Source organism: Dermochelys coriacea, chromosome 6 (genome assembly GCF_009764565.3).
Source record: "Dermochelys coriacea isolate rDerCor1 chromosome 6, rDerCor1.pri.v4, whole genome shotgun sequence".
Classification (NCBI taxonomy): Eukaryota; Metazoa; Chordata; order Testudines; family Dermochelyidae; genus Dermochelys; species Dermochelys coriacea.
The window spans coordinates 83416951-83432365 of NC_050073.1; the positions used below are offsets into that span (position 1 = coordinate 83416951).

Genomic DNA, 15415 nt, shown 5'->3' on the forward strand with positions numbered 1-15415 from the left:
CTATGTGTGATTTTGAGGCTTCGTTCCATAGAGGGATTGTATTCAGAAATTAAATCATTCTTCATTGGCAGATGCAGCTTCACCAGTAATCTGCACGTTTTTGACGTTGAAGCAGTTCCTAAAAGTGTTAAGCCAACCTTGGCTGGCTTTGAATTCCTTCTCATCAGAAGGCTGTCCCTCTTCAGTGGGAGGTTTGAACAGTGCATAGAGGCTAAGAGCCTTTTTTTGCAACATGTTGCCATTGATAGGCACATGTTTATAATTCATGTCTTCCGGCCATAAGTTTAATGCCTTTTCAGTCTTCACTAAAGTCTTATCACGCACCTGGGTCGTCACTTTAGCAGTTATTGGAGCACTTGATGCCATGGCTTGACGAATTTCTCTCTCTTGAATCTTCATGGCACGGATGCTAGATTCGTTGCGGCCATATTTCCATGCCACGTTGGAGACTGACATACCGTCAATAAGTCCAACACAACCAGTTTTTCCTCCAGCGTTGGAACAGATCGCTGTTTCTTTGGTTTAGCACCAGATGAAGTAGTTGGCTTGTGCGTAGGGGCCATGTTGTATGAAAAATACGTTATCTTTAAACACTAGAATCACACTCAGCGCGGCGAGATGCTCGCACCATGAGAGGCACGCGAGAACTGAGACTGACTGAGGGAACAGCAGATTCACGTCTCCCATCTCATGCTCACTCCGGGGCATATGCTTATTGAGTGGAATAGTGCGTGGAATCACCCACACTATTTACAAGTAGCTTGTTATTTTTCTTTTTTTTTGCCAAGTGTGTATAGTTGAATTTGCGTAAGTTAAATGCACTTATGATGCGACTCACCTGTATTTTTAAATTCTGCCTGCTTTCTTTTTGGGTAGAATTTCTTTTTGGGTAGAGCTGTTTTCCATATTCTGAACTGGTATTTATGCTTGTATGACTCAATAGATTGGTGTCAAAGTGGGTGGTACTAATACAGTGTTTCATTTACCTCCTGGTGCCTCTGATATGTTCATTCAGGGCTTCTGACTTTAAGGCCTTACAAACCAACTTCTTGTCATAATTATGTGACACACTAATAAAAGAGAAAGGAAGCTTTCAGGTGCTTGCCCAGAGACCTGCCAAGCCACAGTGACTTATAGGGTGAAATTCTGGGTGAAGTCAATGCCATTGATTTCAGTAAGGCCAGGCTTTCATCCAAAGCATTTAGGCCCAGTCATTGCAGATACGGTGAGACACAAGATTCACCAAACACGGGTCCTTTTAGCCTGCAGTGAATGTCACCACACATGGAGGAGTTTTTGAAGTCACTGTGATGTTTCTTCTCTTCCTTTTTAGCAGGATTTTGGAAGACATGGCTAAGGAATTATACACAAGACAAGATTTAGGGAAAACTAGATTATTTTAAAGAGAAAACGTTCACATCTAAGGACTAAGGCACCAAAACTTCATTGAGTAAGTGTGAATAAGAGGCATGTAACAATAAACAAGGTAGTCATGCAACAGAAAGTAAAGAACACTTGGAGACACTTGGGAGTTGCCATGGGCTGTGGTAGCATGTGACACTCTTGCCTGAGATAATGACATTAGACTACTTTAAAATGTGAGAGTTATGATCAGTCTGCTGCTAAGAATATGGGCCCATGTCTGGGGTTAAATTAAATCTGATAGCTTTGAAGAAAATAAATAACTTTTCTTATCCCTTCTTATCTGGAATGATTCTTTGGGTGTACAATCTGATAAATATATTTAAAGTTAAATGTGTAATATTTTTAATTATGATAAGTATTTCTCTGTCTCACAGGGGGTGTTGTGAGGATGAATACTTTAAAGATTGTGAAGTGCCCAGAAACTGTGGAAATAGGGCAATATAAATACCTACACCAGATAGTAAGATTACAGCACAACTTAATTTTGTATTCAATTTTTCCTACAAACAGCACCCCAAAACGTTTTACAGAGTTAATGCCTTCACGGAGTTAAATAATTAGTAACTGAGGAAAACTACATTAAGTTACTGGAAAGGGAAAATATATTTTGAGCTAGAATTAAAGTGTTACAATAATGGCAAAATGCAATAAAGATAAAGGAAAGTTGTTTCACTTGTCAGGAGTTGCAGAGATGGTTCTTATACTACCAATGGAGAGATTGTATGGAAGGACTGTGAGGAGGCTAGTCTTAGATTTACATAGGAACAGGAAGGGAAATCAAGTTAGACTATTAAATCATTAGACACCAAAATTCATCTAATTTTGCCATTCCAGCCCATTTATGTGGCAGAAAAAGCAGGTCCTCTACAAGCAAAAAAGCAATAATTTTTAGACAAGTGGCATGCTGAAGAAGATACTTTAGTTGGCTGTAGGTAGTTATTGTGCATGAACTTCTGAGATAAAGCACATTTTTCCCCCAGAAGCAGGCCTTTCTGAGAATTTGTCAAATCTCTCCCAAATGTGTTCTGCTACTTGGAAAATGAATAGCTAGTGTGTTATTACTTAGAAGCCAAGACCTGAAAATACGTTGTTGTTAGAAAGATATTTTCACCAAGCTACAGTACAATTCTGATAAGTTCATTTGCTGAGCCTCTCTTCTTGATAAAGTGATACAGGTGATAAAGTATTACCAGCAAGTTCTGGAATAAGTAGATACTTATTCTAATACAATAAGTAGATATTTATTCCAATACTGGAATAAGTAGATATTGCAGCATGGTAAGAAAATGTAGCTGTTAATTGCTTACAGCAAAGACTTTGCAAAACCTGTGATTGTCACTATACAGTATATGAACATGGATAGTATTAATTATATGTAAAAAAATGAATGCTGCATTAAAGCTTGAGATTTTAATTGTAAAAAAATCAGGAAATTCAAAATCATTGTTCCCACAGCAAACATACTTCGTCCCCCTTGCACGTATCAGAAAACAAATAGTAATGTGAATTCTTTAATATATACATGTTATAAAGACTGAGTAATCATTGTAATGGGAATCTAGAGTAACTCTCCTAAGATAATACACTTTGTTTGTGGTGACCTTCAAATAATTAAAATCTCAACATTAATGTTTCATTAACATTTGCATTAGTTTCCTTGGTTTTTCTCAGTGAGAACATTGCTTGATAAATACTGCAGGATCAGGAAGCCCCCAGTGTTCTAGATTGTCAAAAAACTATTTGAGCATCACTGCTCATCCAGAGATGGAGAATCTACTGTACAAGATCTCCTTTGATACAAAGAATAGAAATAGAATTAGGATGGACTAACTGTAGCAGTTCAGCCTAATAGTATCAGCCGGGGGAAGGTCTACAGTTGATCAGATCTTTCTTCAGCAATAAGTACCATTGTAACAAAACAGGAATTTGTGTAAAGAATTTGTGTAAGTCTACAGAATAAAATTAAATTTAAAAATAAAATAGCCAAGGTGTACATAATTAACATTGAGATGCGTCTGTTGTGGATCCATGTCCCCATAATGTCATTCTCTTAGATAAAACATTAACTACTACTTTAGGAAACCTTAAAGTCCATTATCCATTATCACTGTAGTACTAGGTGTTATATACCCCAAACAAACAAACAAACATGGTTAAACGCCCCTGCGGGTTACTTTAACTTATAACATATACCTTTTCTCCTTTGACATCTGTCTGCTCACATTCTCAAAATACTAATCGCTGCACCTCCATTGGACAGATTTCCCAAAGTACTGCAAGGTTTAATCCTGTGTTCGCATGAGCCTTTTCTTCTCCTGCCCTTCCCAAACACTGCATCACCTGTGTTTACTGGGATCACAACATCCTCCTCTTCAAAAGAACTAGTTCAGTAATATTATTATCAAAATATAGTTTATTTGATTATTTCCACCTTCGAAGGTATCTGGGGTGACTATATTTCTCAAAGTGAAAACAGGACACCTAGGCTGCCTGGTGTCACCGCTAGCCCAAGCCCGTTGTGCATGGCTGGTATCTCCTTTTGCTCTCCCCCTCCACACCACACCTCCGCATCCTGATTTTATAGGGACAGTCCTGATTTTGGGGGCTTTTTCTTATATAGGCTCCTGTTACCCCTCACCCCATCCCAATTTTTGTATACTTGCTATCTGGTCACCCGAGGCACACCCCACTTTTTTGGCAGAACTGGGCATTTGTCCTGTTTGTTCTTGCCAACTGATCATCAAACAGGACAAATGCCCACTTTTGCCAAAAAAAAAGTCAAGACATCTGGGTACAGGGTTTAAAAAGGGGACTGTCCCAGCCAAAACAGAATGTATGATCACCTTAGGTATTAAATTATTAGTGAATAATCCCCCCTCTATACGCACACACACACATACTTCAACCAACTTTACTCTTGAAACCAGACACCTGTCAGGGCCTCCATTCCTGATCTCTTCAGAAACAAGGACATTTCCTCACATGCCATTAGTAAGAAACACATCAGATTCCTCCGGTCACATAACGTTCTTAATGTTCTTAACAAAACAAACCACACAACAACAAACACCAAGCAGACAAACATAGGAACTTTGTCCCCTCCCGCCGACCCCACTCCCTCAAAAAAAACCCCAGTGTGTTCCAGCCCTTTCTCATTAGCCATCTCTCAGAAATACCTAGCTTTTGCATCCCTTCCCCCCAAAATCTGCCGCAGGTCCACCACCACAGCACTCTCCAAAGCAACAAGCCACCAGCAATCGCTCTCAGCCCCCAGTAAAAACATCCACCGAAGACCCCAGCCCCTACTTCCTCACCAGCTTCAGTGAACAGCTGATCGAATCCTAACCCGCCGACTCTAGCCCCGCTTCCCATCCCTGCTTACGCTCCTGCTCCTCTTTCTCTGCTGGGGCTCGCCTTGCGCACTCCCGAGAGCTGCATGCCTTTCCCCCTCCACATCGGTGTCTCCAGGGTGTGCCCGCTGTCCTCGTCTGTCTGCGCTCAGGGCTTTGTTTGTTCGTTGGTGAGCTGGGGCTGACGAGCATAGTGGGGCTGTGGGTGCGCACATGTTTCACCAGAAAGGAACTACCACCTCCCTGATGATGCAGCCTCTTCCCATAGAGCACTTTTTTTTTGCTGCTGTGCTGCCTAGGGGATAGCAAATGAGATATAATTTTTCTGTCACCCAGTGTTTCCCCTTGACATCTAATCAGCTTTCTCTCTCTCATTCACTGGTTCACTTTATTTCTGTTCTGAGTTATTAGCTTGCAATTTTTTGTCCATATTTCTAGCTTCTCTGGTTCTCTGTGGCATTTCTCTGTTCTCACTGCTATTTGGTATCCTTTCCAGTTCAGTACTATCTGAAAATTTCACTCTTGTGGTATTTGCTCCTTTTTCTCAACCATTAATGAGTATATTAAATCAGATCAAACTTACTATTAATCTTTTTGGCATGCCATCTTGATACATGATAGTCTAGGGGTTGCTGTAGCACACTGTTATTGCCCTGAAGGAGAGTGTGTGATGTTGTTTCTATAAGGGTCCAAAAGTCAGCTCTGTTCTTGTGAAGCTCTCAACTGCTCACTCCTCTAATTTGGTGGAAAATTAAAGGAGAAGCTCGGCTTTCACTTAAATATATTACCTTTTCTTTCCCCTCCCCATGTGCAGATAGCCTTGTGAATGTAAACTGGTCACCAGAGTTGGGCTCAACTTCTGCTGCAGGAGGCTGAGTACTTAAAGTTTTGTCTCACCTGTGTGACCCACAATTTTATGTAAAACAAGTCAATTGCTTTTGAGGTATATCCCCAAGAGTCCTCTGACTAACTCTTCCCAAAATCATTAGGCCATCTTTGTACATAGTAGTGTAGGCAGGAATTAGTTACATTTGTGGAAGGAGGCCAGTGGTAAAATACGTTTTGCAGGAGCACCCAAAAATGCAAAAGCACAGCCTGTAACGTGTTAGCTCAAACCTCTCAAATCTGTACTGAGGCTTTCTTTCACTTGTGTGGATTAGTGACTAGTTTAACATTTATTTTAAAAACTTATTTTCAGAGTAAGGCTTATTTTAGTAAATTTCATCTCACAGCAATATTTCAGCAGCTAAATATTGTTGAAAAGAGGATTTCTGGTTTTGCCTTTTCTCTTCTCTTAAAATGTAAACTATTTGTGAAATGTCATGTAAACATCAATGGAGATTGAGAAGTTCTGTTTATTCAGAGAATAGATACAGCATGGAAAGCATCAGTGTAAGCTCCTTCATGCTTCTCCATCAGTATGTCTCAATGCTACCGTGGGTCTACCAACTCTTAAGCATGAGAGGGCAGTAACCATGCTGTCAGCTGGTATAGTATTCCTTAGCATGTACAATATATCCACTTTTTGTAGTTAAAACACTTTATAGATACTGATTTGTATAAACTACCACCAAGGATGCTTATCACAACCAAATTTGATTGTGGTTATTCATTGTGGACTGCTATGCACTAGGAACTAAACAGGAAAATGGGTGGTTGTAATGGAAATATTAGTAATATCTTCAGTGGACTGGCTTAGATATGTTGTAGAAATTATATGGATATAGTTAGATAACTTAAAATTAGAATGGCAAAAAGAATATTGTGAACTTGAAGATGGCAGGAGGTGATATTTGATTATCCGCACTGATATTAATGAGCTAAACAATATTAGTTGAAGTTTTAGTATGTGCTGATTTGTGCAGATCCAATAGAACAGAAACAAGTTAACAACTGCTTGAGAGTTTTTTACTGTAGTTCTTCTGTCTCCCTTGTAGTAGGTGCTGTACAAACACTTAAGAAGATATATGACCACATACACTGAATACCAAAGGATATGTATTACAGAGCTGTTTGTGGCTTTCTTTATTCTTAGAATGGCAAATAACACTGATGTTGAAGTAAATTTAATTATGGTGGATAGTAAATGTCATTTTTTTAATTGCACCAACTGTTTACAACATGATTGAAGGGATTTTACTCAAAATTTTAAAAAATCACCTTTGAATTTAGAATAAATGTATTTTTAGTGTATAAGGATAAACTTTTAAGAAATGTCATTAACAACTGAAAACCAGGTATTTGGGATTGTAACAGGGTGCTGGCCAGGAGGCATTAAGGGGCATTAATTGGTGTGGCTGGATATGGCTCACCTAAGGGCTTGATGAGAAACACCTGTGGACCTTATTAGCCAGGGGACTATATAAAGCTGGAAGGAAGGAAGCAAAGGGAGGAGCCTGTGGCTGTAGGTGCCTGCTGGCTGAGGGCGCTAGCTAGCTGTCCCCCAGGGAGCTGTGTTGAACAGACTGTATATAGATGGTGGTGGGAAGTGATACTGTAAATAAAAGGGCACTGGTGCTTGCACTCTAAGCCGTCTCCGGCTGATTTGTGGCACGAGCAGCAAAAGGCTCCATTACAGGGATGAATATGCTTTCGTAACCTTAATTATAGCATTGGTTGCCACCTGGCAAGACTAATATGTAGGATTTAGTTTTAGTCAGCGCACAGCAATCTTAGGTCAGCCTTACATTTCCAAAAGGTGTGTGTAGCAGTAAACTGTATGAGAAAATATCAACTGCGTATACAGATAACTTGCATAATATTGTGTGTCACTGAAGTTGGCTGAATCTCACTGAACAGATTACCAGATTCATTTTTATTTTTAGAGGAAATGAATCTTACCTGAAATTATGTAGATAATACTGTCATTTGTCTGACAGATGCTATTGTTTATAATTAAGGCTACATTTTAGTCATGGGTATTTTTAGTAAAAGTCATGGACAGATCATGGGCAGTAATCAAATATTCATGGCCCGTGACATGTCCATGATTTGTACTATATGCCCCTAACTAAAACTTGGGCCAGGAGGCTGCAGGTGCTGCGGAGCGGGGTGGAGGGCGCCGTGGGTGCTGGGGAGAGGGCGGCCTGGCCCCCCTGCTGGGATGGGAGGATTGGCGGGGCTGCCAGGCTCCTTACCTGGCTCTATGCAACTCCCCAGAAGTGGACGGCATGTCCCCTACAGCTCCTAGGGAGAGGGAAGGCTAGGGGGCTCCACATGCTGCCCCCTCCATGAGCGCTTTTCACTGGGAATTGCAGCAAATGGGAACTGCAAGGGCATGCCTGCAGGCAGGAGCAGAGTGTAGAGCCCCCTGGCTCTTCTCCCTAGGAGCTGCAGGGACATGCCGTCCGCTTCCGGGCAGCCCCCTGCCCCAGCCCTGGGTCCCCTCTGACACCCAAACTTCTGCTGCTGCCGGAGGGGGTGGGGGGCGATGGCCAAAGACTGCCCCACCAGCAGCTGGTGCGGCTGGCCCAGGGCAGCCTTGGATCCAGCTGCATCAGCTACTGCAGAAGTCACAAAGTCACGGAATTTGTGACTTCCGTGACCTCCATGACAGACATGCAGACTTATTTATAATGTTTGTAGCAAACTATTATACTGTCATGAATGAAAACAAGTTATTCTGCTTGCAAACAAATAGTGACTTTGTTCTTGGGACACTTTTGAGAGAAAGCAGAAATAATGATTGTTTGAAATCTTCTAGGGCTGTCAAATGATTTTAAAAATTGCAGTTGATTGTGAGATTAAAAAAATAGTCACAATTAATCACAGTTTTAATCGCACCGTTAAACAATAATAGAATAGAATAGAATTAAATTTATGATAAATGTTTTTGATGTTTTTCTACATTTTCAAATATATTGATTTCAATTACAACACAGAATACAAATACAATACAGTGCTCACTTAATATTATATTTATTACAAATATTTGCACTGTAAATCTAGAAGCCGAAGCATACAAATGTTTGACATATCTGGCACGTAAATATCTTGCAACGCCAGCTACAACGGTGCCATGCGAATTCCTGTTTTCACTTTTAGGTGACCTTGTAAATAAGAAGCAGGCAGCATTATCTCCCATAAATGTAAAACAAACTTGTTTCTCTTAGCAGTTGGCTGAACAAGAAATAGGACTGCGTGGATTTGTAGGCTCTAATGTTTTACATTCTCTTATTTTTGAGTACGGTCATGTGGAAAAAAATTCTACATTTGTAAATTATACTTGTATGATAAAGAGATTTCATACAGTACTTGCATGAGGTTAAGTGAAAAATATTATTTTTTTTCTTTTTTAGAGTGGAAATATTTGTAATCCAAAATAATAATATAAAGTGAGCACTGTACACTTTGTATTCTGTGTTGAAACCAATAAATTTGAAATTGTAGAAAAAATCCAAAAATATTTATCATGAATTTAAATTGGTATTCTATTATTATTGTTTAACAGTGTGATTAAAAACTGCAATTAATCGTGACTGTTTATAAAATCTAATTAATTTGTTTTGTGTTAATCTGTTGAGTTAACTGCAATTCATTCAGAGCTCTAAAATCTTCTTGTAGCTCATTCTCATTTCTTCCTTCCACTATTGAGTTTTCATTTCAGAAGCATGCGGGTAGGGTAATGCACAATTGAATTGATTCTGAGGTTGAAACCAGGTGTACTCTTTCTTTGGTGTGTGTAAATTAATGAAAATATTCTATTTAAAAAAGAAGAGGCTTATAGTTTTATTGGCATCAAAGAGGTTTCAATTTGGCTTTACTTTCAATATGTTGTAGTTCATTATCCCGCTTTAAATCTCTGTTTAAAAGTAGAAGAAAAAGACATGCTGAAAAACAGTATGAGCAGTAATTGCTTTTCTTGTTTCTGGACTTCATTAAAAAAAATCAGTATTGAAAAGGTTCACAGAATTTTGCTGTGACTTTATTTACAGGAGTAGATGCAAGTATTGTTAAAATGTTGTTCTCTGTTTTTAGTAGAGAATAAGTCTACTAGGCTGATATTATAGATCTCCGTTTGATGACTACTTCCCAGTGAGGAAAACTGATTATGTGTACATCACAATTTATAGTAACTGAATTAGCCAATTAAGGGCCTGATCTTTTTGAATTCAGTGGCAAAACTCCCATCAATTTCGATATTGTGGGATTGGGTCCTAGGTATGGAAGAAATAATAGGTAATGAGTTAATCTCCTCGTTGTCAGTATGGTTTTAATGATGCAGAATTTACCAAAATCCATATAACATCATAATGGCCATATTCAACCCTTACTTTCATCCTGGGTAACTCCATTGAAGGCAGAATTTTGACTTCGTGTCATATGTTAATTTGAATAGCAATGTTGGAACCAAATCTGCAGTAAATTAAATGATACGCATTTCTAACAGGCAAAAAGGCAAAATCTAAATCTCTTACAGTAGATTCTCTACTGCTAGTACAAAATGTGATGCTTTTGGAATGTAAAGATAATATATTAATAAAATGGGGAAAAAGTTTAATTCCTTGATCATGAATGCCACTTACAAAGTTCAGTACTGAGTAAAAGCACAGGATTTTTTTCGTGTCTGGTCTGAGTTTGTATCCAAATGCAAGAGAGTAGAAATAGAAATAAGCTTAATAAAAAGCTTCTTCTATGGTCCAGAATTGTGTACTTGAAGTACATTGGCTGAGTTTTTAATATTATTTAGAAAATATGGAGACTTTCTGGTGATTTCTGCTTGCTCTATATTTTAACTTTATGAAGGATAGGTGCATTTAGGTCTGACAATCTTATTAATCAAATTTCTGCATGGAATCGATTACTTAAATATTTTACAGATACGGATTTAGCAAGTGGTACCAAACTTAGGGTATGTCTACACTACGAAATTAGGTCGAATTTATAGAAGTCGGTTTTGTAGAAAACATTTTTATACAGTCAGTTGTGTGTCCCCCCCCACAAATTCTCTAAGGGTGGAGTGCGTCCATAGTTCTGAGGCAACCGTCGACTTCCGGAGCGTTGCACTGTGGGTAGCGTTCCTGCAGTCTCCGCTGCCCATTTGAATTCTGGGTAGAAATCCCAATGCCTTCATTGGGGGCAAAAACATTGTCACGGGTGGTTCTGGGTACATATTGTCAGGCCCCCCCTTCCTTCCCTCCCTCCCTCCGTGAAAGCAACGGCCAACAATAGTTTCATGCCTTTTTTCCTGGGTTATCCATGCAGACACCATACCACGGCAAGCATGGAGCCCGCTTAGCTCACCATCACCATACATCTCCTGGGTGCTGGTAGACGCGGTACTGCATTGCTACACAGCAGCAGCTCATTGCCTTTTGGCAGCAGACAGTGCAGTATGACTGGTAGCCATCATCGCAGCACTCCAGGGTGCACTTTTAGCCCACCTCGGTGAGGTCGGTCAGGGGCGCCTGGGCAGACATGGGAGTGACTCAGCCAGGTCATTTCCCTTTTAAGTTTTGTCTCATGGAGATTCAGTCCTGCCAGCAGTTGTACTGCACCGTCTTCTGGTGAGCAGCCAGGAGATGACGATGGCCAGCAGTCGTGCTGCGCCATCTGCTGCCAACATAAAGATAGATGAAGTGGATCAAAACAAGAAATAGACCAGATTTGTTTTGTATTCATTTGTATTCATTTTCTTCCCCCTCCCTCCATCTGAGAAATCAATAGCCTGCTAAACCCAGGGTTTTGAGTTCTATCCTTGAGGGGGCCATTCTGTTTTTCCTTGATGCAAAGCCACCCCCTTTGTTGATTTTAATTCCCTGTAAGCCAACCCTGTAAGCCATATTGTCAGTCACCCCTTCCTCCATCAGAGCAATGGTAGACAATTGTTTCGTGCCTTTTTTCAGTGTAGATGCCATAGCACTGGGAACATGGAGCCTGCTCAGATCACTGCGGCAATTATGAGCACTATAAACACCACGCGCATATGCAGAACCATAACCTGCATGAAAAGCAAAACCAGGCGAGGAGGAGGCGACTGCAGCGCAGTGATGAGAATGATGAGACATGGACATAGACTTCTCACAAAGTACGGGCCCCTGCAATGTGCACATCATGGTGTCAATTGGACAGGTTCATGGCGTGGAACACCAATTTTGGGCCTGGGAAACAAGCACAGACTGGTGGGACCGCATAGTGTCGCAGGTCTGGGATGATTCCCAATGGCTGCAAAACTTTCGCATGCATAAGGGCACTTTCATGGAACTTTGTGACTTGCTTTCCCCCGCCCTGAAGCGCAAGAATACCAAGATGAGAGCAACCCTCACAGTTGAGAAACGAGTGGCGATAGCCCTGTGGAAGCTTGCAACGCCAGACAGCTACAGGTCAGTCAGGAGTCAATTTGGAGTGGGCAAGTCTACTGTGGGGCCTGCTGTGATGCAAGTAGCCAATACAATCACTGAGCTGCTGCTATCAAGGTGAAATAGTGACTCTGGGAAATATGCAGGTCATAGTGGATGGCTTTGCTGCAATGGGATTCCCTAACTCTGGTGGGGCAATAGACAGAACCCATATCCCTATCTTGGCACCGGAGCACCAAGACAGCGAGTACATAAACCGAAAGGGGTACTTTTCAATGGTGGAGGAAGGAAGCATCGGGTGGGGTGGTGAGGTGGGAAGGACAAGGCCACACAGCACTTTAAAACTTATTGAATGCCAGCCTTCTGTTGCTTGGGCAATCCTCTGGGGTGGGGTGGCTGGAGGCCCCCCCACTGTGTTCTTGGGCGTCTGGGTGAGAAGGCTATGGAACTTGGGGAGGAGGGTGGTTGGTTACACAGGGGCTGTAGCGGCAGTCTGTGCTCCTATGCTGGAGCATATGAGTTTGATCCTCCAGCAGCCTGAGCATTGACTCCTGCCTTCTTTCAGCAAGCTGACGCCACTTACCATCTTCAGCCCGCCACCTCTCCTCACGGTCAGATTGTGTTTTCCTGCACTCTGAGATTGTCTGCCTCCATGTATTTTGCTGTGCTCTGTCAGTGTGGGAGGACAGCATGAGGTCAGAGAACATTTCATCGTGAGTGCGTTTTTTTTGCCTTCTAATCTCTAGTCTCTGGGAAGGAGAAACATATGCAGCTGGTGGAGGGGAAAAAAAGGAAGAGTGGTATTTGAAAAGACACATTTTATAGAACAGTGGGTACACTTTTTCATGGTAAACCTTGCTGTTAACATTACATAGCACATGTGCTTTCATTACAAGATCGCATTTTGCCTCTTATTGAGGGTATGCTGATTTGGTGTGAGAGATCACTCACGCAGGCCAAGCAACAGAATTCGGCTTGCAGGCAGCCATGGTAAGCCACAATCTTTTGGCTTCTTTAACCTTCGTAACATGTGGGAATGGTTTCAAACAGCAGTGTCCTCATTTCCCATACGAAGTAGCCATGGGGTTGGCCTTTTAAAATGGGTTGGCAGTTTAAAAGGAGGGGCTGCGGTTTCCGGGTTAACGTGCAGCAGAAACCCAACTAACCCTCCCCCTCCCTCCCCGGCACACACACACACACCCACACCCAATTCTCTGGGATGATGGCTTCACCCATCCCCCCCACTGTGTGGCTAACAGCAGGGAAGATTTCTGTTCAGCCACAGGCAAACAGCCCAGCAGGAACAGGCACCTCTGAATGTCCACTTACTAAAACCACCCTATTTCAACCAGGTGACCATGAATGATATCGCTCTCCTGAGGGTAACACAGAGATAAAGAACAGTTGTTGTTTGAATGCCAGCAAACACCAGGACCATACGCTACAATGCTTTGTTCTGCAATGATTCCTAACTACGTGTTACTGGCCTGGCGTGGTAAAGTGTCCTACCATGGAGGACGGAATAAGGCTGCCCTCCCCAGAAACCTTTTGCAAAGGCTTTGGGAGTACATCCAGGAGAGCTTTATGGAGATGTCCCTGGAGGATTTCTGCTCCATCCCCAGACACATTAACAGACTTTTCTAGTAACTGTACTGGCCTCGAATGCCAGGGCAAATTAATCATTAAACATGCTTGCTTTTAAATCATGTATAATATTTACAAAGGTACACTCACCAGAGGTCCCTTCTCTGCCTTCAGGGTCCAGGAGCCTGCCTTGGGTGGGTTCAAGGGGTACTGGCTCCAGGTCCAGGGTGATAAACAGATCCTGGCTGTTGGGGAAACCAATTTCTCCGCTTCCTTGCTGTGAGCTATCTACAACCTCCTCCTCATTATCCTCTTCCTCGCCCCCAAAACCCGCTTCCATGTTGCCTCCCACTCCTTGGACGGAGTCAAAGCACAGAGTTGGGGTAGTGGTGGCTGCACCCTTTGAATGGCATGCAGCTCATCATAGAAGTGGCATGTCTGGGGCTCTGAACCGGAGTGCCTCTCTGTTTTTTTGGTAGGCTTGCCTGAGCTCCTTAATTTTCATGTGGGTCCCTGTTATAGCCTCTGTCCTTCATGCCATTGGAGATTTTTTCAAATATTTTGGCATTTTGTCTTTTTGAACGGAGTTCTGCCATCACGGATTCGTCTCCCTATACAGCAATCAGTTCCTGTACCTCCCGTTCGGTCCATGCTGGAGCTCTTCAGCGATTCTGGGACTGCATGGTTTCCTGTGCTGATGGGCTCTGCATGGTGACCTGTGCAGATGAGCTTGCCATGCTGGCCAAACAAGAAATGAGATTCAAAAGTTCGTGGGCCTTTTCCTGTTTACTTGGCCAGTGCATCTGAGTTGAGAGTGCTGTCCAGAGCGGTCACAACTGAACACTCTGGGATAGCTCCCAGAGGCCAATACCGTTGAATTGTGTCCACAGTACCCCAAATTCAACCCGACAAGGCTGATTTCAGCGCTAATCCCCTTGTCGGGGGTGGAGTAAAGAAATCAATTTTAAGAGCCCTTTAAGTTGAAAAAAAGGGCTTCGTCGTGTGGACAGACGGGTGCAGAGTTAAATCGAGGTAGCGCTGCTAAATTAGACCTAAACTTGTTGTGTAGAGGAGGCCTTAGACTAGCTTGGGAGAAGCAGAGTAAGGCTCTTTCAAGCATGCTAGTGGATATGTGTGAATTTTAATTTTAAAAATTTGTCACAGAATTTGTACAATTAAAAAAATTATTGTGCTGCATTCCAATTTTCAATGCATAAATCTTTGCAGGACTGGGGTCTTAATTGGTGTTTTCATAGTTATATCAGTTTATTTTCTTTAGGAGAATTGAGTTTCACTTCAATTTTCTTGCCACACTACATTCAGCGGTACATACTAAGTACAGGATTCAAATGTGAACCCCTTCTTTGTATTCTACTCCATCAGCTAGTACTAGTGAGTAGATTGCCCCATTCTTGGATGTACTAATAATACTTCTGATATAAGAATAAAATATCTTGGCACATACTTTGTTTTTCTGACAATTTTCCCCTGTGCTTTATAGATTAGCTTAATTTTAAGAGCTTGTTTGATTGGCAGAAAGACAAGTTTATAGACAGACAAGTGGCTGTTTCCCTGCAGAGTTGGAATGGATTAAAATAATATTGTGGAAGGCTCGCATTCATGTGTTGTTTCACTGGTGCAAGCACACCTCTCAGTGGCCTTTCAGTTCATTGCAGCAGGATGTGTATCTAAACATTTCAGAAGTAGAAATTGCTTACCAGCCATCCTCCAAATGCTACGTGCGGAAAGTGTTACTTG

General features: G+C 41.7%; 1 protein-coding gene across 9 annotated transcripts in view; it reads left to right on the forward strand.

Annotated features, from left to right (window-relative positions):
- MIPOL1 (mirror-image polydactyly 1) overlaps positions 1-15415 on the forward strand; it is a 298592-nt gene that overhangs the window by 3651 nt on the left and 279526 nt on the right. The window contains exons 2-3 of one of the 9 annotated variants that reach the window (XM_043516951.1): positions 1334-1450; positions 6716-6768. The exons of 7 other annotated variants lie outside the window; for them this stretch is intronic. The gene's annotated coding sequence lies outside the window, so the exon portion shown is untranslated. The remainder of the gene's footprint in view (positions 1-1333; positions 1451-6715; positions 6769-15415) is intronic. One more of the 9 variants, XM_043516946.1, reaches the window with a different exon arrangement.